At 39.4% G+C, this 27,145-nt stretch overlaps 1 long non-coding RNA gene across 2 annotated transcripts in view; it reads left to right on the forward strand.

The window, feature by feature from the left end:
* Positions 1-20,811, forward strand: part of LOC119868179 — a 56,974-nt gene extending 36,163 nt beyond the window's left edge. For both annotated transcript variants that reach the window (XR_005385925.1, XR_005385924.1), the window contains 4 exons: positions 4,724-4,987; positions 6,010-6,066; positions 6,173-6,246; positions 20,455-20,811. This is a non-coding gene — a long non-coding RNA (uncharacterized LOC119868179). The remainder of the gene's footprint in view (positions 1-4,723; positions 4,988-6,009; positions 6,067-6,172; positions 6,247-20,454) is intronic.
* Positions 20,812-27,145: the final 6,334 nt, after the last annotated feature.

The raw sequence follows: 27,145 nt of genomic DNA on the forward strand, positions 1-27,145 counted from the left end.
TATAAGAAACAGTGCAGAGGATCATAGGGGGAGAGAGGAAAACTGGGAAGAAATTAGGGAGATAAACCATGAGAGTCTCTTAACTATAGGAAACAAACTGAGGGTCACTGGAGGGGAGTCAGGTGGGGGGATGGGGTAACTGGGTGATGGGCATTAAGGAGGGCACGTGATGTGATGAGCACTGGGTGTTCTATGCAACTGATGAATTATTGAACTCTACATCTGAAACTAATGATATGTTGGCTAATTGAATTTAAAAAAAGTTTGTGACAGAAGATAAATCTAAGGCTTTAACAAAATTCTCATCTCTAATTGCCAGTCAAAATCTATCTTAAAATTGTCTAGCCTCAATTGTGGGGGGCTGTATTTTGGAGGAAGAGTACAAGGGTGCTATTAGAACCAAGCCAATGCTTATGGAGAGCTCCTTGGACTAGCTGTGACCTTCTTACATCCATAAGTTGCTTGTTGTGATTTCTTTTTTTTAAGGTTTTATTTATTTATTCATAGACAGAGAGAGAGAGAGAGAGAGAGAGAGATAGGCAGAGACACAGGGAGAGGGAGAAGCAGGCTCCATGCAGGGAGCCTGACATGGGACTCCATCCTGGGTCTCCGGATCACGCCCTGGACTGAAGGTGGCGCTAAACCACTGAGCCACCCAGGCTGCCCACTTGTGATTCCTTACGTTGGGCTCTTACCAAGTGTCAGGTAGTGTTCTGATTCAAAATTCCTAAACCTGTTGTCTCTTGAGGTTCTGAAATTGCCCAATGATTTGAAGTTTGAATCAAGAAACCTTTCCAATGCAGTGCAGCATTTTTTGGAGTTGGCATCAGTTGTGTAAAGCATGGGTAAACCAGTTTACCTTTCTGAGTCTCAGTGTTCATAACTGTAAAGCAAAGTGCATGAATCTCATGAACCATAAATTCCTTTCCAAATCAAAACATCTATGATTCTCCTACCCATTACATTTCTCCTGAGAATTTTACAAGAGTGAAAAATATCATATAGTGCTACTTGAACCTCGTAACTTTAAAAATGCCTTATTCATTACAGCTTTTATATATTGCTTTCAATTTTTAATTTCTGGCTTTAGTCATTTTTTCCCCTCTGCTTTAGGCCAAATGCAACTCAAATTATGATATGTATTCAGTGATAAATTCCTCATTTTTATCAATAGAATCTGTACAACAGATCCTTTACTCTTTATAAAATGATTTAGTTAGAGGACAGCCTGTATTTAAGGGAATATATAACAATCAACCACCAAACTTGTGGCTCTAAACAAATGGGATCATTTCTCATGATGCTGTGGATCATCTGGCAGGCCCTTCTAGTCTGGGTCATTATGGCCGGGGCTGCATGGTTTAGTGTGACCTCATTCTCCTGTCTGGTGATTGGCTTGATGTCATTTAGGGTAACAGGGTTAACTTGGGTACATGTCATCATCCAGCAGACTAGCCTGACTTTGTTTTACAGGTGGTGTTTTTAGGATTCCCAAGCAGCAAGTTTCAGTGCACAAGTACTTTTCAAGTCTTAGCTTCCATCACATTTACCTGTGACTTATTGACCAAAGCAGATCATCACATGGCCAGGCTCAGATTTCAAGGGGTGGAGGAATAGATGCCATCTCTTGTTGGAGAGAACGGCACAGCCCTGTTGCAAAAAGGTATAGATGCAGAAATGGAAAGAATTTGTGGCCATTTTTGCAACCTGCCACAGTATCTGAGATTATATACTCAGTTCTTGGCCATTGCTGTATCATCTCTCACTGAGCAGTAAATATATCTTAATTTCCTGAACAGAATTCCCTTGGAAAAGCCATTTCATTCCCTTTTATAAGATTGATAATAACCTGTATTTTACTTCAAACATATTATAAGCTAATTTTAGAAAATTTACAAAATGAGGACAAGCATGAAGAAGAGAGTAAAAATAATGTCTAATTCTACCACTCAGAGATAACTATTGTTATTCTTGTAAGGATCTAATGTTAGAAAGATTAAGAAATATGCTATTAATATATATCTTAGTATTGTGGTTATATAAAGTGATACATATATGTAATAAAAAGTGCTCATAAACTCTATAGGTCCATTATTTGAAAATACTTTGGCCATTTCCCCCTAGAACTTGGCTATAGTGAGTCTTATATTAGTTAGGGTATAGGGTAAATAAGAAGATCTCAAAAATACTGTGGGTTAAATAAGACATATAAGATAGATGGGTAAGATGCTTACTTCTAGGTAGATGGGTAGTTTAGGTTGGGTAGATATTTCTGTTCTACCCGGTCATTCAGTGATCCAGGCTAGTGCATCAACTTTGTCATCTTCATTATGTGGCTTCTAGATCTTAGTCCAGGGTAGCAGCTATAGTTGTGGCTGTTTCTCAGATAGCAAGAAGGGAGAAAGAAGTTCCTGGAAACATCTTCATCTCTGAGATGCTCTGAAAATTGCACATGACTTTCTCTCACACCCATCCCACCAGCCTAAACTTAGACAGCTATACCTAACTGAAAGGGTGGTGGTGTACCAGAAAAGACTTGGGGGAATTTATTACCAATAGAAAGAAAGAGAAAATGAGGGACATTTAGCAATTTCTGTTATGCTAACCCAACTGTACATACCTAGACTACACTCCCTCCTTCAGCATGAAGCCCTAACGTGGTGGGTATCTTTTGCCCTGTGTCCATTTCTCTCTGTTGGGGTAATAGCATGTCAATTTTCCTTTGGAAAACTCTCAGACCATGAACTTCAGGTTGGGCCAATATGCCCCTTCTCGCTATACTTCCCCTCACTGCATGGATGGGTATATGAGCTTGTATTGATCAGTGGAATTCAAACCTGGGTGTTGTTTTAGGACATAGTGAGAAGGCGAAGCTCTTTTGTTTTGTTTTCTACTGGGACAATTGAGTCATTGGGATGAAAGACAGGAAAGGACTAACTGAGAGAAATAGAGCTACACAATCGAGAGATAGAGGGAAATGGTATTTGGAAGACATCATTTGAGTCCCTGGTTCAAACCATTCCTGAAGCTAGAATCTCCTTGGACTTTTATTTATTTAAAGACTTATTTATTTGAGAGGGGGGGGGGGCGAACAAGGGGGAGGGACAGAGGGAGAAGCAGACTCCCCGCTGAGCAGAGAGCCATATGTGGGACTCGATCTCAGGACCCTGGGATCATGACTTGAGCTGAAGACTCATGACTGAGCCACCCAGGTATCCCTCCCTGGACTTCTAATTGCATAATTCAAAAATCCTATTTATTTTTGTTATCTTGTGTTAGATTTCTGTCAATCACAACTGAAAGAATTTCAATTAATCCACCACCATAATCCTTACTAAACTTTATTTCCTTTAGGTCTCATTGCTTTTCCATCTGAAATTGCTTGAATTCAAATTCTGTCATCTAAGGTCAAGACTGTTCCCCAACATGGTCTCACTGCCAAATTTATTTCTGAGTCTTTTCCTATCTTCGTGTTTTTGATGGAATGATATTACAGGTTCTGGTATTGGGCCTTAGAGCCCTGAATGGTTACTGAATTTCTCTCCTCCTCTCAATTCTTCTGTTTCTCTTTACCTTTTGTTTGCTTAAAACACAAATATAGAAAGGAGGATCAGACCTGGGGAGGGCAGAGGGGAAGTCATGGTGGCAGAGGAGAAATTATTTTGAGCCATTAACTTACCTTTGTTCCAACATTTCAATTGCAGTGATTGGATGGTGGAATTGGTCCAAAGAGTCACTGCAAATTGAAAATTGTCAGTAAAAGTGATGTTGCCAGTATTGTGAGTGGCATTGAACAGGATGTTTAAAGGGAGGCCAGTGGCATCCAGCAGAGACCAAGCCATTTGAGTATCATTAAATTCATTATATGGCTTTTTGTGTTGCTTTCACTAGTATTTCATCTGTTAACAGTTTGGGGGTTAAGGCCAGACGTTTCCCTATGCCTATTTCTTTTTGTAGTGTACTTACTACCAGTACCATGGCATACAGACATGCTGTTGATGCACTACTGAAATGTTAGAACAGATTGCTGCAATATCTGCTGTGCCTTCCATTGTGGTAACTGATTTTGAGGCTCTAATGTAAGATTATTTATGGAAATATAGAATATTATACCTAATTAAGGGAATCCCAGATTAAGTTTCTTCTTCCTAAAGTTTATGGAACTTAATCTCTGGTAAATGCTCACACAAAATGAATATTCCTTGGGATGGGAAGTCCAGTTAGATGCATGGTATTGATTCCAGTCTTCTGATAGGAAATCTCATAAATGAATAAAAAATTATTATTTCCTAAAAATGGAGGGCATGGTGGTGAAGCTCACAGTTCATAAAATCACTCTATTCGTGTTAGGTATGACACATCTGTTGTGAACGGTGTCCATTTCTGGCCGCATGACCTACTATCGGCTGCCTCCAACAATACCCTCGAGTAGGATGGTGAAAAGGGCAGGGAGAAGGAGTGGCATAGGTAGTGAACATTTTCCTTTAGACAGGCTAGCACCCTTGGACTCTGTTATTTGACGTGCACCAGTAGAGCTCCTTATGGCAATATTTTGAATAGACTTGAAACTTCATCTTTATGAATCATTTTGGCCAGAGTGGGTGAATTTCAGCACTATATGACCATATTATAGTCTTATTTTTAAAAGACGCTTCTCCTCATCCCCACAGCAGATCTTTTAGCTGACTTTTTGTTATTTTCCCTTGTTATTGTGTCTCGGCAGGAACCATATTGGAGAAAATCAGCAGATCAAGAGAATGCTGCCGGTGTGCCGGAGCTTTTGTTTGTGCCGGTGTGCCAGCATTTCATTCACCCCCACCAGTGCTCATTATATGGAGCCATTTCCGCAGCATGGTATCCCACAATACCGAGGAAAAGTTGAGTCCACTATTACTTGAATGAAACTGACAATAAAAGAACCCATTCTTCGTAGAGAGAAAATTTGTTCATGCTCGAACTGAAGGAAATCACCACAAATAGGCCATCTGTATGTATGTGTATATATATATTTTATTGTTGTTAAACCCAAGTAGACCAATTCATTGGACTATAATATGCGCTCAATCTTTGATTATTTTTTTCTGCATTTCTCTTGATTATTTTCTGTGGATTTCCTTTTGATATATTTTTATTGCTGTGAGATTTTTTTTAGAATTAAAAGATCTCATTAGCATTCTCCAAGCCCTTAAATGTACACGAGCATCCCATTTTCTTTTTTTTTTTAAGATTTTATTTATTTATTCATGAGAGACACGGAGAGGGGCAAAGACACAGGCAGAGGGAGAAGCAGGCTCCCTGTGGGGAGCCCGATGCGACTCTATCCCTGGATCACGCCCTGAGCTGAAGGCAGATGCTCAACTGCTGAGCCACCCAGGCATCCCTAGCATCCCTAGCATCCTGTTTTCATTTCATTTGCACGAAGTATTATTCCTTGTGGCCCTAAAGAAATACAATAGGATGAAGATGAATAATGTGATCGCAAAAACGACTTTCTCCTCTCATTTAGAGACAATAGTCTTTTCTTAAAATGCCTTTTTTTTTTAAAAATGAGTTTTTATAGGTCAACCCACAGATAGCTGTTTTCTTGTTTCCACTCAGCCAACGAGCATCACAGCAGGCAGGAAATCTTTTTGAGTTATCCAATCAGAACCTTTAAATTTTGATAAAATTATAACTCTTTAAAGGAGAGACTGATGTGGTTTCAATCTACTTGTGGTTGAGTGTGAGTGCTAAAAAAGGGAGATCCTTGTTTGAAAGCTGTTAGTGCCAAGAATAGTCCCAGTAGAAGGTAACTACATCCTTTTCAGGAAAATAATAGCTATTATCTTTGCAATGATGATATTCTCCTTTAGAGATATGATCCGAGATTGACATTTTTACTATATATGCTGCTCAACAAACTTTTATTGTGAATATACTATGCTCTAGCACTGTAATGGGCTTTATAAATATTTACAAAATTTTCTATTCTCCCTAACAATCTTGCATATTATTGTCCCCATTTTATAGAGGAAAAAAGAAACCCCTGAGACCTGGAGGAATTAAATAAGTTAGCATCACAAGTTGGTAAGTGACAAAACCAGAATTTGTACCCATGTGTACCAAATATTAAAAGCTATTTTTTCAGCATCAAATTGCCTCTCTAACCATACAAAATATGCATTATTCCCAGAGAGAAGCTCTTCATTTTGGCAGTGGCTCAAATATCCATTTTAGTGGAAAATATTCTGTGGGAGTCAAAAGAAGGTAAGAGAAACATAAGCTACTCTGCCATTGGTATTCTGCAGAGTTTCTCCGTTGATTTCACTCCCATTTTAGAATATTGCATTTAATTACCTGTCAAACATATATCTTAACTTTCTGGAGGCAGGAGGGTCAGCCCAATTAGTGTTGTTATTTTTCCATTTAGTTTTCTGAATATACCTAATGCATTTTAAATCTGTCCTCAACAATAACAATTTTAAGCAGAGAGCTTCTTAAGAGTACATCTTTTAACCCTGAGAATCTTGAAATAAATTAACTTAAATTTGTAACCAAATTGTAGAATCACTAAACTAAGAACACCTGAAGTTGGGATGTTTTGATCCTCTTTGTTTATCTTTTAGGGTAAATAAATATAATTTCCCAGATCCCTTAGACCATGTGCTTCCTTAGTAGAGTCTGGGGATATCTTTTTTTTCTCCTAGAAATTGATCAAGTCTAAGAGCTTTGTAATTTTCTTTTTCAAAGTTGAAATTTTTATTCTATGGGCTGTTTCCTTTTGGCTCTGTTCTTGCATCTCTATGTCATGCTCTCATAAAAGAGGAGCCCTTACTTATATTCTTGAAGGTCAGTGGAGAAGTAAAGAAGACCCCCAGTGTAGTTGGCTAGAACATAATATTGATGAGGCTAAGGCGATATGATTATGTTAGGAACCAGTTAAGATTTTTGGCTTAGTTAGCGGAAATCATTTCCAATTGGAACATTCAGATTTCTAATAAGCATGACCTTTACTGAAGTATCTACATTCCACCAAAGAGAAAGATCTCATTAGATATTAGCTGTCTATACTAGGGACACCATGCAGTTTACAAGCTTATATACAACTTATTTGATGACTTCTTTATTTCACGCTTTGTTTTTTTTTTTTTTTAATGAGGGTTTTTGCTTTATCTCTGGAAAATTATGAACCTCTTATCTGCTGAATACGTTAAACACTCTCTTCAAACACTCCCAAACCAAATGTCGGTTACTTCAGTGAATTTTTTGAATAAGCCCTGGGAATTGGTCCAGACACGTGGTCCCATTTACCATCCTATTAATTAATGCCCTGGAATCTAACATATTTTCTGAAACATGAATTCAGTTTCCTAAGGATTTGACATCATGTTGGACTTTTTAGTGCGAAAGTTTTTCTGACAGTTCAGCTCCATGTCTGTGGTTGGGATAAGTTCAGTTTCACTCCTGAAATTTGTAATGTCAACATGATATTGTGTAGTACTTTATAGGTTCCAAATGTGTGTTCAAGGTTGCTGTCTCATTTGGTTGTCAGAACAACCTTGTGGAGCAGATACTTTTAAATCCTTTTCAGGTGCATGGAAACTGAGAAATTAGTGGGTAGAGACTTGCTTAGTGCTTAAACATAATTTTCTGACAATTCATCCACTGTTTGTGCCCTTGTCAGGACAGTTAGACAAATCCTTCTTGTAAGTTATGTTCGTAGTAGTTGTGCTAGGGATACTGTTAGTAGATTTCAGATGAAATATAATAAATATATATCATTGGTTTCTTATTATAGCCTTCATCTGACGTCAGGTTCACAAAGGAGTGAGGATTTATTTTTTAAATACTTAAAAGATCAATGTTGTCAAGAATGTTGCACGTCGTATTTCCTGGGTTCAAAGTTCTTGTTAAATTCTTTTGGTAGACCTTGATTTCTTACGTATTTGATGTAGAAATTGTTTATTGCCCTGTAGACTACCACTGTGATAGCAGCAAGCAAGTTAACAAGGCTTGCCTGGGGCTTTGTGTGTGACATGGACTTCATGAAACTAGTTTAATACAGTGTCTTAAAATCTGTTTGAATAGTAAAACTCGGTCCGGAGTAGCCACTCAGAAGTCATAATGAAAATCATTGGCAAAAATATTCAATGTGTGGAAAGCTCCCAACATAAGCGAATTTATGCTCACCAAAAAGAAATACATGGCCAAAGGCATTAGATATTTTAAGAAGTAACCTTGGGAGCACCTGGGTGGCTCAGTCACTTAAGCATTGGACTCTTGATTTTGGCTCAGGTCATGATCTCTTGTAAGATTGAGCCCAGTATCAGGCTCCACACTCAGCGGGAGTCTGCTTGAGATTCTCTCTCCCTCTGCCCCTCCCCCTGCTCACACATGCCTGTGCGTGCTCTCTCTCAAATAAAGATAAATATATCTTTTTAAAAGAAGGAACTTTCAACATCTGCTATTTGTATTACACTGAGGAGGATATATAGAAGCATGATTTAGTAACAAGTGCTTATGATCTAGTTATATATCTCCACGCAAATCATTGAAAAATAATGTAGTAGCCCTTAGTTGGTATTTATCCCTTACTAGCTTGAAAAAAATTTCTCCAGGCAATGGCAAAGGGCCTCAAGGATTCTCTTTTCTTAAAATGTACATTAACTTTTTTAGTGTGGTAAAGTATACATAAGATTTACCCTTTCAGTCCTTTTAGGTGTGCAGTTCAGTGGCATAAATACAGTTACACTGTCATGCAACCATCTCCACTATTCATTTCTAGAACTTTTTATCCTCCCAAACAGAAATTCTTTTTTTTTCCAAATTGAAACTCTTTACCTGTTAAACAACAGCTTCCTATTTCCCCCTCCATCCAGCTCCTGGTAAACTCTGTTCTACTTTCTGTCTCTATGAATTTGTTCTAGGTATTCTGTGTAAGTGAAACCATACAGTAGTTGTCCTTTTGGGGTCTAGCTGATTTCACTTAGCATAACATTTTCAAGGTTTGTCCATTCTGTCAGAATTTCATTCCTTTTTAAGGCTGTGTAAAATTCTACTGTGATTATATACTACATTTTGTTTAGCTGTTCATCTGTTAATGAAAAATACGTTTTGGGATATCCCTTCTCTGCTGCCCCTTTCTTGACCAGTGGCTGCCTGAGGCCACCCCATCACTGTTCCTTCTTATAGGCTCAATTCTGGACAAGAGTGAAGGAGAAGGAGAGTCATCCAGCTCTCACAAATAAAAGTACAGGATGATGACTCAAATTTTAATTTCAGATAAACAACAAATACTTTTTAAATTTTTAAAAAAGATTTTATTTATTTGAGAGGGAGAGAGAGAGCCTGAACAGGAGGAGGGGAAGGGGAGAGGAGAGAGAATCTCAAGCAGATTCCCTGCTGAATATGGAGCCTAACACGTGGCTCCATCTTCTGACACTGAGATCATGACCTGAGCTGAAGTTAAGAGTCAGCCACTTAACTGATTGAGCCACCCAGGTACCCCAACAAATACTTTCTTAGTATGAGAATGTTGCATGCAGTATTTGAGATATACTTTTACTTAAATAGTTGTTTATCTGAAATTTTAATTTACCTGGGTGTCCTATGTTTTATCTAATAAACTGCCAAGTTCTTCAAACATTCCCCTTGGATAGCTAGCTCTGGCAACCTTCCCTATGCTCTGCCCTATTGATTGACCAGTGTCTGGAGAGTTCCCCATTCTCCACCTCTGGGCTCATGACTGAGTTATACTTGGGAGTTTGAGCCTGAGGAGAAATAGGTATGGTAGGAACAGAGATCTTAATTCCTCTGTGCCACAGGGGGTCTGTTCCTGGCCATCCACTGTCTACCCATTATCCAATTCCAAAGCCACTTCTACATTTTTAGATATTTGTTACAGAAGTATCTTATCTCCATACCAAAATCTTTGTTTACTAGGGCTGCCATAACAAATACCACCGAATGGGCGGATTAAACAACAGAAATTTGTTTTCTCACAGTCCTGGAAGCTAGAAGCCTGATATTAAAGTGTCAGTAGAGTTGGTTTCTCCTGAGCCCTTTCTCCTTGGCTTGTAGATAGCTGTCTTATCCCTGTGTCTTCACATTGTCTCTTCTATGTTTATGTCTGTATCCTAATATCTTCTTATAGGGACATCAGTCATTTTGGGTTAGAGCTCACCCTAATTCCACCCTGTTTCCAAATACAGTCACATTCTGAGGTATAGAGGTACTGAAGGTTAGGACTTCAACATATGAATTTTGAGGAGACACAATTCAGCCCACAACAGTTACCTCTAAATAACATCTGATGTGTATTTTGAGGCATTAATTTTTAATTGTGAAATAAAACACTTTGCCCTTTTAAAAAAGAACTCAAGGTATCAGGTAAATAGGTAAAGTTGTAAATAGGTATAGTTGGTAATAGGTAGGTTTTTTATAGGTAAATAGGTATAGGTAAAGTTGTTTTTTATGTGAGAATGAATATAAAAATGCGATGAAACCATATTTTATATCTGTTTCTAGGATTAATGAGATGTATGAGTTAGCTGTTGCCACAGTGATGCTGCCCAACAAATTACCTCCAAACTCAGTGGCTTAAAACAACAATTTATCATTGCTCACACATCTGTGTACTAGCAGAGGGCCTTCTGATCTAGGCTTGGCTTGGCTGGCCTTGACTCAGAGTGCCAGTTAGATCCAGGTTTCCACATGTCTCTCATCTTTCTTGGGCCAGTGGGTTAGCTGGGGCATGTTCTTATGGATATGGCAGAAATGCAAGAGAAGTGAGCCAAAATAGTCACTTCTATCCTCATTCCTTTGGAAAAACCAAGGCTTATGGCCAGGCCAACAGTAATGACCTGGGGAAACTTGCTGTGCCTCTAGTGGGAGGGACTGTTGAACAATTCAGCCAAGGTGTATAAGATATAGGGAGGAGTGAAATTTAGGACCAATAATGTGGTATGTCACATGCTGAAGTAATGGGGTTTACAGAGACTATCTAAGGCTCTTCACTTTAAGATCTTTCCTAAGTAGAAGTGAGTCCAAGTCCAATAGAGAAGATGTAGGCTTAATATGACCCACTAGTTAATGTTGTTGGAGAATGTTTGGGCCATTGTCACAAATATCCAGGAACCTGGATCTGCTGTGTCCTGATACAGGCTTATCCAAGGAGAACCCTTCTTCTAAACACTCCTTTCCCTAGCTGGATTGGCTCTGTCTCCTCTTCCGAACTTCTAACCCCTTTTCTTTTCTCGGTGCTCTGAGATTCTTTCACATGTTAATAGTTGGTACCCTGGCTGGAAGGAAGGATACATTTGGGGAAATAGAACTGGGTAAACAGTTTGGGGCCAACTTGTAGGAAAGGCAGAGGGGTTTGGAATCTCACTATGCTAAGGGAGCTCCTGAAATGTGTTTCTAAAAGATTTTGGGGGGAAATTAAATAAAAATTTTTACTTAAGGTACTGAATTATCTTTTGTAAGCTAATTAAAGTTCATAAAATATAAAACCAAAGAAATCTTTCACATCATTTGAAAAGTTAGTAAATATTGTTTAATTTTATTATTTAAGATTCTATACATTCCCATGGTTCATATTCAGAACAGCATTAAAAAAGTACATGTTCAGAAGCTGTGTTCTCACCACTGGCCTTGTCCTCCCTGGTCCCCACCTTGCTCTTATGAATGTCCATTTTTAAAGTTTATTTGCTTTCCAGTTTTTATGCTGATACAAATAGACATTTTTTCTCCTTTCTCACACAGAAGGTAGTATGCTGCATGCATAGCGGGGAGTCCGACTCGGCGCTCAATCCCAGGACCCTGGGATCATGACCTGAGCTGAAGGCAGATGCGTAACTGACTGAGCCACCTAGGTGCCCCTACCAAGGCATCTTGTGGCACCAGTTCCTCTTCATTCTTATTTTCTTGAGTTTTTCGAGTTATTTTTCCACATAGACTTTTGAATCAGCTTGTCTCCTATTAAAAAATCTATTAGCATTTTCATGAGGATTACATTCAACTTATAATTAGAGTAATTGACGCATCTGTGATGCTGACTTTTCCCTTCCAGTGGTCAGTCTTTCCATTTTTCAAGTCTACTTTGGTGTCCTTTGTGATTATTTCATAGTTTTTCTCATATAGGTTTTGCTCATTTCTTGGTAAGTTAATTCCCATTTTATCTTCCTTACTGCTTTTGTATAGAGGATATTTTCTTCCATTCTGTTGGTTTATGTTTGTTGTTTGAGTGTGGGATGACTCTTGGTTTATGTGTATTAATTTTGTATCTCACTTTCCTTCTATTTGTTTTCCTGTTGATTCTCTTTGGCTATCCAGGGATATAATTGTATGAGCTGCAAACAGGGATAGTTTTGCCTTTCCTTTCCAAGAGTTACAGCTCACATTTCTTTCTAGTGTTTAATTTCATTGTCAAAAGCCCAAACTAAAATCGATTAGCTAATTTTAATCTGTTGATATGATCATGCTGAGACTTAAATTATGATTTAAAAGCTGCCAATTTCATATCTTTTCTTATTCATATCATAGCGAGGTTCCAAATGGCAGCAATCTCAAGTGCCGTGCTGCTGTGCCCTTATACATACATGCTAGACTTGAAGGTCTGCCTTGGATACTTGGGGTTTCTGGCTGGTGGGCCAGCAGAGGGCCCCCAAGGCAGGATAGATGTCAGAGGCACTGACCTGATGCAGAGATGACTCTGTAGCTATCCGTGGGCTGGCAAGGCACAAGTAGAGTTAACGGTACTATTAGAATCACATTTCACTCTTTGACTTACACCATGTTTGCATTTCTCTAAGTATCACTTCATCCCCTTTTCCTTCTTCTTTCTTTTTAAAGATTTTATTAATTTATTCATGAGAGACACAGAGAGAAAGAGAGGCAGAGACATAGGCAGAGGGAGAAACCCCTGTGGGGAGCCTGATGTGAGACTTGATCCCAGGACTCCGGGATCACGACCTGAGCCAAAGGCAGACACTCAATCACTGAGCCACCCCGGTGTCCCTTCCTTCTTCTTTCTGCACTACAGCTTGCCCTCTTCCTTCTTCTCCTTACTTCTTCCCTGTTTTGTAATGAACAGAGTTTAAGGAGGTTTTCTGACATTCCCCGTAGATTTAAATCTTATGCCGTCTTGAAGATTATTTAAAGTAGGAGCCCACGGGGGGCCAAGAATGGAAATCCAAAAGATAATGGAAATGTTTTCAAAATTACAAATGTGGGTAGCTCTGCTACATAGGAGGTTACAGCCTTGTGTGTGTGGTCTGACCCCGTGACAGAGCAGCTTTCATGTTGGACCCATGTCAGGAAGCTCCTGTTCCCTGGAGAAAACCAGAACCCACCCCCCCCCCCCACACTGCTGGCTGCCAGGCAGAGTGCCGAGGACACTGGAGATCAGAGGACCTAAAGTAAAGCCAACTTGGGTGAAGTGGTAGGAATACATTAATTAGTGGCAGGCTGTCTTTGAAGAGCAGAGTGAAGGTACCACTGATCAGGATTCAGTACTTCCAGTGATCTCTGAGTAACTCCGGCCAGAGATCGAGCACATCTGTATTGTTACTGCGAGTTCCCAGGAAATAAAATCTCACCACAGTGAAAACAGGTCTGACCCAGAAATGTGTAAGCCACACCAAAGGAGATCCACAGAACCCATGTCACATGGGAAGAGACTGACGGACAGGATCTAAGCAGAGAGTTTTCTTACCCACGCTTGCTAATGGTTTGAAAAACCTGGAAATTAAGAACCATAACAGATTCTATTTGTGCTTTGTTAAATAATTTTGCCTGCTCAACTGGCTGTTGATGAGCTGTTTCGTTCCACTGTAGGGATCCAGTCTTTATGGTTGTTTTCAACGAAGTTCAGCTTTATCAAGTCCTCTGGAAGTTGTTGCAGTCATTTAGAGTAGGAGGAACTAACAGCCCGCACAGACGGAAGTTCTTGGGCACAGAATGGATAAAAATGGGTGGCAGAGAAAACCCCCTTTACAGAGTGTTGCTTTTGTTCATTTCTGTCTTTTTGGGTATTTCAGTGCCAGGTAGGCCTTCATACGTGTTAGCCAGAAGGACAACAGGATAGAACTGGGAGGTCATAGGTAGATGTGCAACTTCTGCTTACTTAATGGTTGTGGGTTTTTTAAAGATTTGATTGTTTCTTGGTTTATTTGAGAGAGAGCGCGCACATGCATGAGCAGGGAGGGGCAGAGGGAGAGAGAGAACCTTAAGCGGCTCCTCGCCAAGGGTGGAGCCTGACGCCGGGCTGGATCTCATGACCCGGAGATCCTGAGTTGAGCAGAAATCCAGAGTTGGCCGCTTAGCTGACTGAGCCACCCAGGTGCCCCATGTGCTTTTTCAAAAGTTTGGAAAACAGGAGTAATATCTATCTCTCTGAAGTGTTATGAGAGAATAAATAAATGCCGTATGTAGATGGCTGAGCCCCACACAGCTCCCCATACCTGGAGCAGGTGGAGTGTTCTATAAATGGTAATTAGGATTACTAGTATCACAACTGCATTGATAATCAAGGCCTGGCCTGACCCCTCATTAAACTTCATTTCATTTTTCTCAACTGCTCAAACTAAGACACAGAACAAAGTTAATTACAGCCCTGGGTTCCTAAAATTCCCAGAGATTTACAGAACAAAATCGCAATATTATATTCTGGTATGAATTGAGCGACTTGACCTGCTCCAGTTCGGGCGTTTAACACCGCAGGACTGTCTTTCCCTCTGGGGCCTGAATTGAAGCAAGGAAGAACAGCTGCATTTCTTTTTTTCCCCTGTAGCTGTGAAACCTGTAGATTATAGGTCTGCCTTTGAGGAGTCTTTCAGACTATCGCTATTTTGAAAACAGAGGAGTCCCTTCTGATGCTCCTATTATGATAAAAAACAAAAACCCACTCCATCCTCTTAAATGCTCTCTCTCTGTGTGTGATATGTTTTGCTGGTTTTGTACCCCTCCCCCTTCTAGCTGTATTTAGCCAATGACTTCTTTACTCAACTGGCAAGGAGATTCTCTCCTCCAGCGAGCTAATAGTGGAGACTTTTAACCCTAAAGCAGCCTTATCTAATCTGTAAATTATTTTTCTTCTCACTTATTTTATGTATCCTTCTATTTGCTTGGTTTGTTTCCTGGTTCTGTTATCAGAAATCTATGACTCCTAGTCTTCTTCTTGTCACAATAACATTAGAAGCCATAAAGAACAGTCTTGCAGTGATTAATTTAGCGGGGATTCTTCAGGTTGATTTAATCAGCACTAGACAGGAAGAAGTGAAACTTTTCTAATTCTTCTACTTGTAGCACATAAATTAAACTGAAAATAGTTAGACCACCATGTAAATGCCTTCTCTTATCTTCCTGGCTTTTAGCAAAATTTACAACCTATAACATCTGTTGTCTTTGCCTGAATAAATCAAATTTACCCTCTTTTATCTTCAAGTTTATCAATAGAAGGTAGAGGAGAAGTAACAAGCAATTAAGATACTTCCAGCTCTTTGCCTCAAGGCTAATCAAACACATACTCTGTAGCTTGGTAATAATACCTTATAATTTGGTGAATGCAAACCTTTTATTATATGCCTTTAGTCATTTGTAAGATGACTACAGTGTTTCATTTTTCAAAAAGGTTAAAGAGCTAATTTAGTTTAGTTAATTTCTTAACCCAGAAAAGAAATTTCCCTGCTTTTAAATGTTTTTATTATCTGCTCACACAGTATAGAAATGGTTTTATGAATTTTAGATCACCTTGATGACAACAGAACCAACAATGATGGCACAATCTATCTCAATAAATTGTGATTTTTGACGCAAGTAATGCAGTTGAAAAATAACAATAGCTAACACTTAGTTTCAGCTGCGTTTCAGCTGCAGCTCTAAGTGCTTTATAGACTTTGAGCACTTAACTGTGTCCTCATAACAATACATTTATGTTGCCAGTTTTTCAGAAAAAGAAATGGAAGCGCACATTAAATGACTTGTCAAGGTCTCACTGGCATTAAGTCCTGGAGCTGGGATATGAATTCATGTTCAGCTTCCCATCGCACTGGCTTTCAAGGACCCAAGTGCTTCCCAACCCCACCCTCCTTCAGGTTCCCTGATCACTCTCTGCAAAATGTAGCAGATTAAAATGACTTTGATTTTTAAACGAATTTGTTGCTCTTCTTAATGATAACTGTCCGCGAGGCCTCCTAAATCTGGCCCCAAGAATGTCTTCTGTAAAGTTGCTGTTAAACATTGCTATCTGTGGAGACTGTGGCCCAGATGGTTTCAGGTGAGTGGATCTGAATGAAATAAAAACCTTCAACGGACCATGATCCGTGTGAGGATGGGGGTGGTATTTATTCTGTTTGCTCATCTGTTCCCAAAGCCTAACGTGTTAAGACTTAGTACATAGTAAAAGCTCATGAAAATATGCGTAGAGCTGAATTGAAAGGCAATTTGGCCTATGTGCAACTTGGTTTATATTTATATTTTTCATATCACTTGTTTTGGTAAAATTAATTCTTGCTGATTATAAAGCATTTAAATAATAGAGGAAAAGAAGCTACTACCCAAAAAAAGTCAATATTAACATTAGGGACCATCATCCAGGTATTATAATGTGCACATATGTAGAAAGAAGGACAAGTAGATAACATACTTTATTTTTTTTTAATTTTTTTTTAAATTTTTATTTATTTATGATAGTCTCACAGAGAGAGAGGCAGAGACACAGGTAGAGGGAGAAGCAGGCTCCATGCACCGGGAGCCCGACGTGGGATTCGATCCCGGGTCTCCAGGATCGCGCCCTGGGCCAAAGGCAGGCGCCAAACTGCTGCGCCACCCAGGGATCCCCATACTTTATTTTTTTAAAAGATTTCATTAATTTGAGAGAAAGAGAGAGAAGTAGACTCCCCACTGAGCGGAGGGCCTGACATAGGGCTTGATCCTGGGACCCCAATATGATACGAGCCAAAGGCAGATGGTTAACCAGTTGAGCCACTTGGGCACCCCTGGTTGGTGTACTTGAAAATAAGGTTATATTACCCAAGCCATTTGTTAAGTATAATTAATTCTAGTTTCACCTGCATTTAAGAAAATTAGAATACAATGAAATAAACCTAAAGGAATCATTATAATTTAAGTCACCATTTCTCTACCCCAGAGCTATTCTTTCCTAAATGATCCCATGGTCCCTCTTAGGTAAGATGAAAGACAATATGAAACATTAAGGGTGTGTTCATATGCTTTGATTTCTTACAGTATTAACCTAAATTCCTGATATGAAATATAAAGACGTTAACATTTTATTCTTCCATTTCCCCACCTCCTTTTCATCTTATTATTTTTGAACTGTTAAGGTTTATGTTTGTTTTATTCTATTTTGATAGTTCACACAGTTCTCTAGAATTAATCTGTTTTTACTTATTTGAGAGAGAAAGAGAGAACACACACAAGTAGGGGGTGGGGCAGAGGGAAAAGCAGACTCCCTACTGAGCAGAGAGCCTATGTGGGCTCGATCCTAGGACCCTGCAATCTGTGACCTGAGCTGAAGGCAGACTCTTAACTGACTGAGCCACCCAGGTGCCCCAAATTAATCTATTTTTAAATGGTATTTTTACTACCAGTTTTCTAACCATGTGTTCTTCATCCCCAAGTTTTCATTTTAATACATATCTAAATTGGATAGATTAGGTATTCAAATAGCCTTGTTTTCTTTTTTTTAAAGATTTTATTTATTTATTCATGAGAAAGAGAGGCAGAGACATAGGCAGAGGGAGAAGCAGGCTCCATGAGGGGAGCCTGATGTGGGACTTGATCCTAGGACCCCAGGATCACGCCCTGAGCCGAAGGCAGATGCTCAATCACTGAGCCACCCAGGTGTCCCTGTAGTCTTGTTTTCTAGGAAAGGCTTATGTGTGTTTCATTCCCTGAGTTTTTCATGGTTAAGAATGTCTGCCTATTGCCTTTTTATTTGAATGTCATCATGATTGGGTATAATATTCTTGGGTAAACTTTCCTTTAGAATGTGGTAGACAGGGACGCCTGGGTGGCTTAGTGGTTGAGCGTCTACCTTTGGCTCAGGGTGTGATTCCAGAGTCCCAGGATCGAGTCCCACATCCAGCTCCCTGCATAGAGCCTGCTTCTGCCTCTGCCTGTCTCTGTGTCTCTCATGAATAAATAAAATCTTAAAAAAGAGTGTTGTAGACACATTCCCACTTTTCTGTCTTGGAATGTTATTATGAGAAGGCTCATTATAGCTTGATCCAACCCCCTTGCCATACCTCCTTGCTTTCTTTCCCTAGAATGCCTGAAGAATTCTTTCCTAATCTTTGACATGGAATAACCCCTAACCAGAATCTGAGGAGTATTCTGTATAAGTCTTCCCTGAACCTGTGTGCTTTTTTATTTTGTTATGGCTTTCTGATATCTTTGATGAGTTCTTTGTGTTAAGGACTCTAGTTATCTTTCTTTTGGATTTTTAAAAAATTCTTTCCTTCATTATATTGTTAGCTTTTCTCCTTTAGCTTTGACTTTCTTATTTATGATCAATGTGGTACCTCGGGGTTTTTTTCCTCCCTTGTCAGTTGGGTGAATCTCAGCTTTATAATTCTGTGCCTTCTTCTCTCCATTTTATCTATTAAGCCCGTGTTGCATGGTTTTGACCTTAGGTTTGTTTCTTAGATCTGCAATCTCTTTTCATCTCCATTTATCATCTTGCTTTTGAGCTTCTGTTCTTTTCTGTTAACCAGAATTTATCTTTTGCTTAGTTTAAAAAAATAAGTAATATTTGCATAGTTCATAAATGAAAGAACAAATCTATGGGAAAATATCCACTCTCCTCTTCCATCCATCCAGTTAATCCGCCCCAGACATAACAAGTGTTATTAGTGACTTCAGTGCCCTTTTGGAGATTATGAATATTTAAGCAAAAATAAAAATCTAGTCTTTTTTTAAAAAGGTCTTTTTGTATGAAGCTCCTATTATATGGTTTAATTATTTGTGGAGTTATTTCTTTCCCTTCCCTGGATAATATATTTCCTTAGACTGATTTTTTTCCCCTTTCCTTCTCTTTGCATTTTTGGTGTGATGTGCTTGCATATTTTCCTTGCTGCTTTTATTTTTCTCATACTTTACTCAGAGAGCTCTGTCTGGTGTGCAGAGCCCCATATGCTGGATAACAACATATCCAACTGGCAAGGGGGGGAAAAACCCCGAGGTATCACATTGATCGTAAATAAGAAAGTCAAAGCTAAAGGAGAAAAGCTAACAATAATGAAGGAAAGATTTAAAAAAAAATCCAAAAGAAAGATAACTGGAGTCCTTAAATCAGAGAACTCATCAAAGATACCAGAAAGCCATAACATACTGTTTCCTTCCTTTGTTATCAATTTATGAAGTTTATGGCATTACAATGTAATAGTTTCCTCATTTGGTTTAGACTAGTAGTTTTTTCTGTTTTTCCCCTTCTAAATGATTTCTCAGAAATATTTGTTTTTCACCAAGGTATTTGCCTTATATGGCTTCCTCTATTCTCTGCCTATAGCCAAATCTCAACATTTTATGGGAATTTATAATATATGCAAATACATAATTCCTTTGTGAGACTGGGAAATATGAGTGAGCTGTTCTACTTTGAAGTTAGTCTGCTTATTTTTACTGAATTTTAGGGGTTTTGGCAGATTGGGATGACATTTTGGGTTTCTTTCAGTTGGGAGTCGAGTTGTTGGTGTTTGTGTGGCTGTGACGTCTGTGGTCCATTGCTCCAAATGGCCCAAATCCAGAAGAAACTGGAAGATATGATAATACTCTTGGTCAAAGGATAAAGGGAGGCCTTTCCGAAGAGATTACATGATGGCACATCATTGCCTAGCCCTGTTTGGCTTCGCTGCTGAATTCACAGCTTTCATCTCAGACCCGGCAGGGTCCCAACTACTGTCTTCCCACTGCTCATGAAGGAGCAGGTTGCTGCTGCTGCTGCTGCTGAGTTAGAGCCAAGGTAGTTGATAGAAGGTGCTTACAAAACCAGTAGCCAGGGGAGCGAGAATTGGAAGCATTTGAGAAAGGGAGTGGAGGAATGCAGGACCATTCCCGGAGCCCTGCCAAGCTTTCCAGGCGCTCAAAGCCTTCTACATATTGCTGTGACATGCCAAGTTTTGCCAACTGTAAAATTCACATTTCTACATCACAATATGCCTTTTTTTCCCTAAAGGAGGATTAAGACAATAAATGTAAGTTTAAAAGACTCCAGAAAGAAATCCAACTAAGCTGGGACCTGAGTCCTGTGATTCAGAAACCAGTTGTGTTTTGGGGCAGGATTGAAGTCTTTTTGGTTTCTTAAGACCAATTATTTTGAGATACTTAAAAAAAAATTCTTGACAGCGGAATAAAATGACTCCTAGGCCTCTAGGGCCCAGAACTGCTGGAACTTGCTCTGGGTGCACAGTTCCAAAGGAGCAATAGGTTGAGATTCCCTTCCTCTCTTTTCAGGTTTTGAATTTGCCTGACAGATGGTCAAATGTTGTTATTCAGCACGTGGGGCTCTGCACACTAAGACCGAATGTCCTTTCCCTGTCCAAGAAATTTGAAAGTTCCTGTCACCTTCCTATCTACCAAGAAAATGCATACGAGCCAACACAGGTACTACCTCACTGTGACTGAGCTGTTAGGGATGCGTGGCTGACAAGGTTTCCATAGGTAGAACTTGAGGCTAACAGTAGCCACTGCTGGGTGCTTCCTCTTCTCTAGGAAATGAAGATGGCCCAAAGGCTTCAATTATAAAAGAAACATAATAGATCCTAGCATCGTGATGCAGAAATACCTTACAGATGCGGTGTGTTACCTTTTTATTGAGGCCAGACATTAGGCCATCTAATGAAATACTGGGTCCCTGGGGCTGGGATTGAGAGTAGGGGAGGGCTAACTCAGTTATACAATATAGAAAACAGTCCTGAAGAGAGATAATGACTGTCTTTTGCAGGTCATTGAGGAGAGGGCGCCCTGAGCAGAGGGGACCCTGGCTCAGTGCCTGTTCTGAGAAACAGGTGTATCTCATCCCATTGTATTTATCTTCTAAACTGGGACATTGTTATAGAGAGTGAAGTGTGTACGTGGCGGGGGGTGGGGTGGGATGGCTATTCATAATTAATTCCAGACATCAGTGAGAGTAGGACTGTTTTGGGCAAGTATTAACCCATTTCCCCTAACTCTGATGTTATATTTACTAAGCAAGCTTTTGATTACAGTTGGCCTTCCTATAGAGCTGCAGCTACAGAGAGAAAGCGATGGCCATGGGGGAGTTAGCTATCTTTCATTACTACCCTCTTCCCTCACATTATACACATGTATTCATCTTCCCTCCCTCTTCTCAATAGAATTGTATTGCAGTTTGTTAAGTCAGTATTCCATGTTTACATTATTATGTCTATGTAAACAGATTTGTAGCTAAGCAAGTTGTTATTTCCTTGCATTTCTTCTTACTCATCTTGGCGTTAATAATTGCTTCGTTTTCTCTGTACCTTCACTAATTCTGCCCCAAACTTTTGAAAATGATGGTTGATAAGGTCAATGAAAAAAATCTGTCAGGTGCATTTTTTTTTTCTTTTACACTATTGTTTCTGAGATTTCATCTTCCTGTTCCAGGCTGGATGGGTTGTTCTGCAGGCCCCCTGCACAATCCGTATCTCTGTGCAGCCCCTCATGGTCACTCTGGGACTTCCTTTGGCTTCTGTCCTGTGTTAAAATTCCTTGTGCATGCCTCTTTCCTGATTTAGACTGGACCTTCTCTGCTTCTCAAAAAGGCTGAGAGATCATCTAGGGGTAGAAACAGGAGATTGACCCAACAAAAAGGAGGCCTGAAAGTAATGGTGGGAGAAGAAATTGCTTCTTGCTTTCACCTTAGCAAATCCAGTTTCTTCAATAAACTAGTTCTCTGAGGGGATATACGTGTGGATTGTGTTTTAGAAGCATTCATCTGACATCTTATGTTCATGGGCGTATGTTCTGCAGTAGAGACATGACAGGCACAGGACATGCCCTCTTACATCTGCTCTACCAGAGTACAGACAAGTGAGCATGTGGACTACAGCATGCACACAAGTACAGGGTGCTACGGCTGTGCATTAGAGGAGCGCTTAATTCTGGACCAAAGTGTGGACTGGAGGAGCGAACATCAAAGGTCACGTATTTTACATGATTCTGTGGATATGAAATGTCCAGAATGAACAAATCCATAGGGACCATATCAGGTTGGTGGTTGCCATGTGGAGTGACCCATGCATGGGTTATGGGGCTTCCTTTTGGGGTGAGGAAATGTCCCAGAGCTAGATAGTTGTGATAGTTGCAGAACATTAGGAGAGTACTCAAATGCATTGAATTGTACGCTTTAAAATAGTTGATTTTATGTTATATGGATTCCACTTCATTATAAAAAATAGAGTGGAGAGAGCAGTTAGGAGACTTGTCTGGCGATAGTCCTGATATGAGCTACATTATAAAGGTATTTTCTTTATTCTAAAAGCATTACATCTATGTAGTTTGTGAATAGTCATGTGCGTGATACAGGTTTCAAAAAGGACAGAGTGTCACAAAAATGTAAGTCTCCTTCCTTCCCCGTCTCCCAGTCACCCAGTTCCTTTCCCTGTGAGGAAAGTGTTATCACATTTTAGATACATTTTGAGCCTGTGCGTAAGTGTGCGTATTGTGTGTGTACATGTATAAAATAGTGTGCATATACAATATATGTATAATAGTGTGTGCACATATATATATGCATGTGTTTTAATATATATATATTGTCAGAAGTCTAGAAAGAGTAAAAATTAAAATAAGATGAGTAAAATTGCCTTTAGTAAGTGTTGATTATGTGTAGAAGAACAGTTCTTGAGTCTTCAGTACCAAAACTGGTATGAAGCTCAGAAGCTTGTCATTACAAACTGGCTTATAAAGTAAAAAATGTCAAAAAAAAACTCAAAAAAAAAAGTAAAAAATGATGAAATTATTAACCTCTGCCAGGATTGATCATTATAATGGGGGTTTCTAGACAGCAGGGGATTGGTTAAAAGTGATGATCTCATACAATTTTGGAAGATGACTTAATTTTCCTTTATGACTATCCGAGGCATTTGTAAGAAATAACCTAAGTTTTGGTCGTGTTCATGAAATAAACTCGATTTAGTTGCTGACGTTTCTTAAATGGGTGTGTCTGCTCAGGGGATTTTTCAAGTCCGGCCTCCGTCTTATTTGAACACTTTCACCTTGAAATCAATTGTAGCATACCATGAACAAGTTTTGCGTCTCGCTTTCTTCACTTAATATATCTTAGAGATCACTTCCCATCAGTACATAGAACGTTGCCTTGTTCTTTTTAACGGCTTCCTAGAATTTGATTTTTGAATCATAATTTATTTAACTAGTTCCCCGTTATGGGTGTTTAGATAGGCTCTTTTCAGCCTTTCGCTGCTGTAGACAATGCTATGGTGCCTCTTCCTTTTGTCTATGTGTTGTTTGGCCCAGATGTGAGCCTGTGGTAAGCTCTTGAGGGAAGGCGAGGGCGGAAGCCACCTGGAGGGAGAGATGCTAAGGGAACGTGGGAGAGCAAGCACGTAGGGAGGCAGAACCGATAAAATGTGGTGGCTGAGGGCGTAGGAGAGATGAGGCAGAGGGAGACATTTGTATCGCTGTGTCTTTCCAGTCCCTAGCAGAGGGCAGGTGCTTAACCAATATTTTCTGAATGCAGCCACAAGAGTAACTGAAAATCTTCTAGTATAAATTAGGGGTTCTAGTAAATGAGCCATTCTCACCACCCACGCTGGTTTTGATTTTCATGACCTCTCCCTCTCTGCTCTCCTGGAGACTTGACACTTTACTGACAACCAGGCAGCGACTTGTATCGAGCACCCCATTCTGTGACTTCAGGGTATTTTTCTGCGTGTTGTATGGGCAGTGCAGCGGTTAATAAATAATTGCAAATCTAATTGTGGGGTACCGGTGTTCTTGTTCTTAAGTCAAGTGAGTGTTTTATGAATCGGAACAAACATGATATTTTGGTCTCCAGTTAATATCAAGGTTAATGATATTTAACAAAATTGAAATTTATAGTAGGTAGTGCTTTTAATCAGCGTTCAGGAGTACATCTGTGGCGTTCTCCATCTCTTCCTACCAAGGAGTACTTCTATATCTTGTCTCCCTTTAGGAGCCTAAATTTGTTTCTTCTCTGAATTCTCTTAAAATCTGCTTTCCTCCCTAATTAAACTATGATTTAAAAGCATGGTAAGATTATAACTAAGCTAGTTTTGACCCCCACACAGTAAGCACTCAGAATTTCAGTATATTCCTGATTTATGATATGATTTCTCAGCATTAGTGATTACTATAATCAAATCACCGTAATAACTATGACATTTGTGTTTAGGACAATTTTCAACTGCCAGCTTAAAAGTTGTAGAGAGCCTTATTTCGTGTTGGCATGTGATTCTTTACATTCAGTAATCAGAATTAGCGGTTAGTATAAGCTTCTTGTCTGCATGCACCTAAATCTCTCTCTAGCTACCCATGTATGTACACACACACACACACACACTCTCTCTCTATCACCTCCATGATTTTGGCATCAAAGTATGAAATTTCTACTTGTGTGGTTTTTATTAACTTCACATAAGCTTTTTGAGATTATTTGATTTACACATGGTGGGCCAGATTCAATCTTAGGGGAAAAAAATTGTCTTCCAGCAACCTAGCAACTCCTTGGCTGCTATGTAAGTAGGAATACAAGTGTGAGAGCTTTTATAGGCAAACCTTATGGTTAAGGACATTTACTGTTATGAAAAACACTGAAATAAAAATTGGAAAGAGAGTGAATAAAGAAATAGGATTGCCTTGCCTCCTGGCATATTGGTTAGTAAATTAAGCATTTGATGTGCCTAGAAGTCTTTATTAATAGCACAAATAATTCCTCCAGTAGCATTACTAAAAACCCTAGTAATCTAACTTGGGCTTCTTCCTTCCTTTTTCCCCTGCCTTTCTTTCCTTCAGTAGACATCTGTATAGATTCATAGTTCTCTCTGCAGTGTGCGAGAAGTTGTTTTTCCACAGTCCCACCAACACAGCACACTATTTCATTTGCTGTTTGTAAACCTTCCTTAGCTTGACTGTATCTTTTCTAAGATGTGGTGACCAGACCTTCATCATCATTCCCATCATAGACCACTTGCTATGGAACCAGCTTTAATGTACTTAATGAGGTTGGAGAAGGAAGATAAGAAAGCTTCTAAACATTATATTTTATGTTAACATTTACAAATATATTTTGTTAAAAATATTTTAAGCATGCAAAACAGTGCAAAGAAAATTAGAATGAACGTTCTTGCTCACCACCTACTGTGCTATGATTTATCCTTTTTTGCATCATTTGCTTTAAATCCTTTTTTTAGAAGTGAAACAGTACATACAGATTTGAAGTTGCTTGTAACCTCTCCCTGATGTCATTTATCTGCCTCCTGCCCCAGAAATGTCATTCTCAGCACATTTTTACCTCTACAGTAAATATTACAGTTTTTCATATTTTGATACCATGTGAATTCTTTTGTGACTTATTTTCTCCTTAACAGCCTATGTTTGAGATTTATCCATGTTGATACATGTCATTTATTTTATTGCCTATAGTCTTATCTGAATATATCATAATTCACTTATCCATTCTTCTGTGGATGGGCATTTGAGTGGTTGACGACCTTCTACCACTACACGGGGTGCTGCAATGGATATCTTCTTTTTTTTTTTTTTTTTTGCAATGGATATCTTCTAATGGTTGTCTTCACTTCTCTTTCAACATGGATAAGGACGTGTATAGTTCCAAGAGCTACTACATCCATCTAGGAGGAGGAAATTAGAGCATCATGGGGAGAGCAGTTCTGGCAAGGGAGCATGGTATAGGGGAATGGCTCAGTGTCCCCTCCCCTCAAAAAAGAAGGTCCTTGGTATTTCTGGATGTGAATGATACAGATTCAAAGACAATAAAATGAGTTTGGAGAAGTAAATGAAGTAGAGAGCCTGGTATATTGGGCAAAGGCCACAGGGACACTTTCAGTGATTTTTAAGTAGGGGATTATTTGATCAGGTTTTCATTTTAAAGGCATTGTTCTAGTGGGTTATGTGGAGGTGGAACTGGAACTGGGATTGGAATGAGGAGTGTTTCAATTAGCATTCTTTGTATTATAAGTAATAGAAAGTCAAATTCAAATCGGATTCAATAACAAGGGAATTTATTGACACATGTAAGTGGAATGTTTAGAGGTAGCAAGGTAGGTTTGACTCCACAGCTGAATGACATCACCAAGGAAAAAATTTTTTCCAACTCTGCCTTCCAGGGTGTTTGCACTACTTCCTGGCTGCAGGATGGCTGCCAACAGCTCACAGGACTATCTACTTCATTTCCTATGATCAGAGTGAGAAAATAGAGATATAAAGAGCACCTCTCACTGAAACCAAAATTTTGATTGTCCATGCCCACTGAACCAGCCACTGGATGGAAGAAGATAGAACTATTCTGATTGACCAATTCCATCTAGATTTCTCAGAGGCTAGGAGATGGTGTTACTTCAACCTAGGTAGTAGGGCTTCTCAGTCACTGGGGAAGAGGTGGTTATCCAAAAGACAACTTCCCCAGAGGCTATTAGGAAGGTGGAATGGAGAAATGTAGACTTGTAAGGAACTTAACAGATATCCTTTACAGCATCGAAATGAGTAAGCCTGGAGTGACAGACATCTAAAGAGGTGCTGGACCAGTGAAGAGATTAGGGGTTTTGGCTCTGAAAGTAGGGAGAGACAGGAGGAGGTCAACTTGAGAACTATGTAAGAAGCAGGACTTGGTGATTTATGATTATGAGGAGACAAGAATGGTGTATGAAGTAGGCTAGGCTAAACTACCATAACAAAGAGAGCCCAAATGTAATAGCTTCAACAATCAAAGTTAATTTCTTTTTCAGGTTCATGATGTGTTGTCTGTTGCTAGTGTTGATGGTGGGTTGATCTGTTCATTTTCAGGGGTCCCAGTTCCTCACACCTGGACCATCTTCAACATATATCTTCCAAGATGGCTTTGATTTTTGCCATTCTCATCCTTAGGAAGGGAGAATGCATGCATTTCCCTGTGTGAGCACAGGACAGCTTATTGGCCAGCCCA

Source organism: Canis lupus, chromosome X (genome assembly GCF_011100685.1).
Source record: "Canis lupus familiaris isolate Mischka breed German Shepherd chromosome X, alternate assembly UU_Cfam_GSD_1.0, whole genome shotgun sequence".
NCBI classification, from domain to species: domain Eukaryota; kingdom Metazoa; phylum Chordata; class Mammalia; order Carnivora; family Canidae; genus Canis; species Canis lupus.